The sequence below is a fragment of the Dreissena polymorpha genome, chromosome 7, assembly GCF_020536995.1.
Source record: "Dreissena polymorpha isolate Duluth1 chromosome 7, UMN_Dpol_1.0, whole genome shotgun sequence".
In the NCBI taxonomy this organism is placed as follows: Eukaryota; Metazoa; Mollusca; class Bivalvia; order Myida; family Dreissenidae; genus Dreissena; species Dreissena polymorpha.
In genome coordinates this window covers 19,254,337-19,260,098 of record NC_068361.1, presented here as the reverse complement: position 1 = coordinate 19,260,098, position 5,762 = coordinate 19,254,337, and the positions used below count along the sequence as shown (strand labels likewise).

Below are 5,762 nucleotides of genomic sequence, written 5' to 3'. Positions count from 1 at the left end.
TTGCGGATGACTGTGTCATGTACAGATCCATAAAAATTTTGGCTAACACTAATCAGTTTCAGAGAGATCTAGATAGTCTATCATTGTGGGAGCTGAAATGGAAGATGTCCTTTAACATAGAAAAATGTCATATCATGCATGTAACGAGAAACCGTAAACCATTAAAAAAAAGCCTACACTCTTCACAATCAACCTCTGTCTGTTGTAAACCAAGCCACTTATCTTGGCGTTGAAGTAAGCTCAACTTTAAACTGGTCACCTCACGTAAATAAAATTAGTAGTAAAGCAAGCCAGAGCTTAGGTTTCTTAAAACGAAACCTTCATTCTTCTAAAATGGAAACTAAGGCAGCGGCATATAACAGCATTGTTAGACCATCCTTGGAATATTGCTCTAGTGTGTGGGACCCTTACCATAAGAAAGATATTGATAAAATTGAAAATGTTCAGCGTCAAGCTGCCAGATTTGTAACAAATAATTACAGCAAGACACCGGGCACGGTCACAAATATAATTAAGGATTTGAATTGGAATACCTTGCAATCAAGAAGACAACAAGCTAGACTCATTTTGTTCTATAAAATAGTATATAATCATGTTGATGTCAATCCCCTTCACTATCTCACTCCATACATTAGACACTCACGCCATCACCATCACATGGCATACCAAATACCACCAAGTACAGCTGATTACCCCAAATTTTCTTTCTTTCCAAGAACAGTTGTACAATGGAACACACTTCCATCTTATGTAGTCAGCGCTGATACGATCCCTGGATTTAAATCAGTGCTGTCTACATCAGTGTTCCTTCCTTAGATCACATGATTCTGCTTTTATCCTGTTTTTAACTCGACTAATATTCTCACCACATGCACAATTGTATTTGTATATATTTAAGTCTTAAGGTGTTAGGTTTTGCACCTTTTTTATCACTGTTGATAGGATTTTCCTGAGTGGATTGAGTAACTCGGGAAACCTATCAATCTATTTCTTTTGAACCTCCCACGCATGGCCATAATGTATCAGTATTGAACATAGCCATTATTATAGAAGAAGAAGAACATATGTAATCCTTAAAGACCGAATTTTATTTCAGTTGTGTTTGTAAATTTTAATAATCGCATATCTTTTTAATGACGCGGGCATTATTTCATGTAATGAAAGTAAGGTGTCTTTTGAGTAAATATTCGCACAAATGGAAATTGTATGGCTAATAGGATAAGACCAATAATATAGGATTTGATAAACATGTACTTTAAAGTATAATCAGTTGCTATGTTATCTTATTTGAACCATTGTCGAATATACGCTTCATTTACATTTGTATTTGTTCAAAGATCGTGAAAGTATTTGGATATATGCCGTACATGTTGTACTCAATATTTCATGGTCACTGTCAGCCGTGTACCAACGTTAAATGAGACAGTATTTGGATATACATGTATGCCTTGCACGTTGTTCTCATTATTGCATGGTCCCTCGTCAGCAGCGCACATCTTTATACAGGACATCCAGTATATGGATATATGCCTTACTTGTAATACTCAATGTTACAGTAAGTGTCTGCCGCGCGCTAACTTTATACGGGACATCAAGTATTTCGACACGTGCCTTACATTTTATATTCAGTATTACATGGTCACTGTCAGCCGTGAACCAACGTTACGCGAGACATTCAGTATTTGAACACAAGAGTTACATATTCCTTTGTTAGCCGCACACCATCTGAATTCCAGGACATCCAGTATTTGGATATATGGCTTACATATTGTACTCAAGAGTAACATGGTCAATTGATTGAAAAACATGAAAAGGAGTACTGAATGATGTTTTATTATTTAAATGACGACAAACATGAAAATATGTACAATTTTATTGCGAGACATTAAGACACATTTAAAAGTAGACATAAGATGAACATGGTATAAAATAACAATACTAGGCAAAAAAGGTAATGTTGAAATACACTTATGAAATTCCATTTATTTGTTGACTAAAATTAAACAAGGGACAAAATTATCACAAAACCAGGTTTAATTTTTTTTATTTATAATTAAACTTTGTCAAAGACGTGTACCGAGAAATTTTAAAATCTCACAATGATTGACATAGTTATGACCCGGACAAGCTCATTTATGGCCATTTTTTACTTTTGAACTCCAAGTGTGACCTTGACCTTGGAGATATCGACGTAATTCTTTCGCATGACACACTGTCTAATGATTGTGAACAAATGTACAGAATAATTTTAAAATCTCACAATGAATGACATAGTTATGGCCCAGACAATATCATTTATGGCCATTTTTGACCTTTGAACTCACAGTGTGATCTTGCAGATATCGACATAATTCTTTCGCATGACACACCATCCAATGATTGTGAACAAATGTGCCAAATGATTTTAAAATCTCACAATGAATGACATATTATGACCCGGACAAGCTCATTTATGGCCATTTTTTATCTTCGAACTCAAAGTGTGACCTTGACCTTGGAGATATAGACGTCATTCTTGCGCATGACACACCTTCCAATTATGGTGAACAAATAGGCCAAATGATTTTAAAATCTAACAATGAATGACATAGTTACGGCCCGGACAAGCTCATTTATGGCCCTTTTTGACCTTTGAACTCAAAGTGTAACTTTGACCTGGGAGTAATTCACGTTATTTTTTCGCGCGACACACCGTCTAATGATTGTGAACAAATGTACCGAGTAATTTTAAAATCTCACAATGAATGATAGTTATGGCCCAGATAAGATCATTTATGGCCATTTTTGACCTTGAAACTCAAAGTGTGACCTTGACGTTGCAGGTATCGACATTATTCTTTCGCAAAAAACACCTTCCAATAATGGTGAACAAATAGGCCATATGATTTTAAAATTTCACAATGAATGACATAGTTATGGCCCGCACAAGCTCATTTATGACCATTTTTGACCTTTGAACTCAAAGTGTAAATTTGACCTTGGAGTTATTGACGTAATTCTTTCGCGCGACACACCGTCTAATGATTGTGAACAAATGTACAGAGTAATTTAAATCTCACAATGAATGACATAGTTATGGCCCGGACAAGTTTATGGCCATTTTTGACCTTTGAACTCAAGTGTAACCTTGACGTTGCAGACATCGACATTATTCTTTCGCATGACACACCGTCCAATGATTGTAAACAAATGTGCCAAATGATTTTAAAATCCCACAATAAAAGACATAGTTATGGCCTGGACAAGTTCCTTTATGGCCAGTGTGACCTTGACCTTGGAGTTATTGACGTAATTCTTTTGCGCGACACACCGTCCAATAATGGTGATCAAATGTGCCAAATGATTTTAAAATCTCACAATGAATGACATAGTTATGGCTCGGACAAGCTCATTTATGGCCAGTGTGACCTTGACCTTGGAGTTATTGACGTAATTCTTTCGCGCGACACAACGTCCAATAATGGTGAACAAATGTGCCAGATGATTCTAAAATATCACAATGAATGACATAGTAATGGCCCGAACAAGCTCATTTATGGCCATTTTTTACCTTTGAACAATGTGCTCAGGTGAGCTAACAAAATATAAAAAACAAGCATCAGAAGGCATTAAACATTGCAATATCAAATAAAAATACAGCACTTTCCAGAAAAGGCAAATCAAAGCAGAATTTAAGTGACATTTTAGGCTCATTTGCATATCTATTGATACTTCAGCTAAAGCTTTGACACCAGTCACTAAAAATACCCGAGAGACAGTTTTGACTGGGATGAAATTGACTGACTCAGTGAGGAATACGAGCAGAAGTTAGGGATATGTCAATAAATTCAAATGAAAATTGTGTCTTGCATATCTTAACTGCATGCTTATGACGAGTTATAAAATTAGTCACTTAAAAAACAGAAGCTTGCTCCAATAAGTTCCCATTAGGTGGGGAAAAGACCTAAATTATGTCAAAATTTACTTAAGAATTGAAAAGCATTTTTCTGCATTTCATCAGTGTATGAACTTTCGGGAAAGTTATGCCTAATTTGCATAAACGCTGGCTTAATTACAACAAAAATGATCTTTAAGCTGAAATTCTATCGTGGTAAGGGTCATAAAAGTTCTTTTCAATCTAGCCTATGAATAACTATTTTCAGTTTCGGTTTCATCTCCGTCAAATGGGTATATATGTTTGAAGTTCGCGAAAAAATATAACGTCATTTCGCTATCGACCAATAAAAAAACAACGCCATTAAGTTTCGCGCAAATCATAACGTCATTTTGACAACTTGTTTATGACCAGAAAGTATCTCTATGATTCATGTTTAAATTTGCATACAAAGTGGGTTCATAGGAAAATGAAAAACCGGTCACATAAACAAATTATCCAATCAGAATGCAGCATTCATATGAGAGTGACAGAAGTTGTAATTATTTGTCCATAACTCTGTCCTCTGTGAATCAGAGCACATGGAAAGTGCGTCTTGAAAATCTGCACTTCATGCTTAGAAATACTTTACCAGTTAAGATATTCAAAAAACAACAGTAGTAATTTGAGCCACAAGTTTGAGCACTGACAGACAGAATAAAGCAGTTTTCATTTTCTTCAAACTGTCTGCAAACAATATAGTGTATCAACATTCGCACCTTGGATGCAAGAACACTGGCCATTTAACACAAAAGTTCTAAAAAATCACAATCTAATGTGTACAGTTTCATCAGTACTTTGCTTTCATTTGGCACCAAATATCTCATAAGATATCACAATAAAATGTGTACAACTATCTCATAATCATTTATAAACATTCTCCTCTCACACAAAATATCTAAACAGTTAAAGAACTAATGTGTACACTTTCATAAAAATCTTAACACTTATATACAGGCATTGGTCTTGCACCAAAGTTCTGTTTAACAATTCACAAATTAATGTGTGCCATTTCACTATAAATCTTACTAATAGCTAATAATATATCTGGCACAAAAGTTGTTCTTACAATTCAAAATCTAATGTGTACAATTTCATATGAAATCTTTTCACTCATAGCTAGTCATAGGTCTTGCAGAAAAGTTGTTATAACATTTCACAATCTAATGTATTGTTTCATTAGAAACCTTCTCACTAATAACTTGTCATGGTTCAGACACTAAATATCTCATAACAATTCACAATCTGTGTACAATTTCATAACAAAACTTTAAACTAACAGCTTTATTAAAAATGTCACTAAAAGCTAACCATAGGATGGCACTTGAATTCTCTTAACAATTCACAATTTAATTCACAATAAAATGTGTACAAAAAACTTCTAACAGCCAGTCATAGGCCTATCATTTGAAATAAAGTTTTCATCTATTTAAAGCTATCTGAAAAAATTAATCAACTAAAATTTAAGACACTTTCATTTCTTTTACTGAAGAGGCAAAAAGATCAATCTGTTTGAAATGACTACATTTTATTTTTTCTTGACATGCTTTGCTCCCTTATGGCTTGGTCACTAATATATTCCATGCAACTACAAAATGAGAAGGATAATTGTAAATGCTTATTTGTTTAAGAGTGCTCTAGCTATGAAATGGGGCAATAGAACTTCCAAACAAGAGCTATGTTTGTGAAACACAATGCCCCCTATAGCGCTTTGATGTCCATCATCAGCTATTTAAGAGCAAACAAGCAAATTCATTGAATCCCACGCCATTATACTCGTGGACACAAAAGTTTTCTGGACAGATGGACAACTCTAACATGCATCATCCTCTTATCCATATATATGCTC

At 34.6% G+C, this 5,762-nt stretch overlaps 1 long non-coding RNA gene across 1 annotated transcript; it reads right to left on the bottom strand.

The window, feature by feature from the left end:
• Positions 1–1,814: 1,814 nt before the first annotated feature.
• On the bottom strand, positions 1,815–5,293 carry LOC127837836 (uncharacterized). Its single transcript, XR_008029497.1, has 2 exons — positions 3,415–5,293; positions 1,815–3,273 (listed from the first exon to the last, which is right to left on the bottom strand). It is a non-coding gene; the product is annotated as an uncharacterized LOC127837836 (long non-coding RNA).
• Positions 5,294–5,762: the final 469 nt, after the last annotated feature.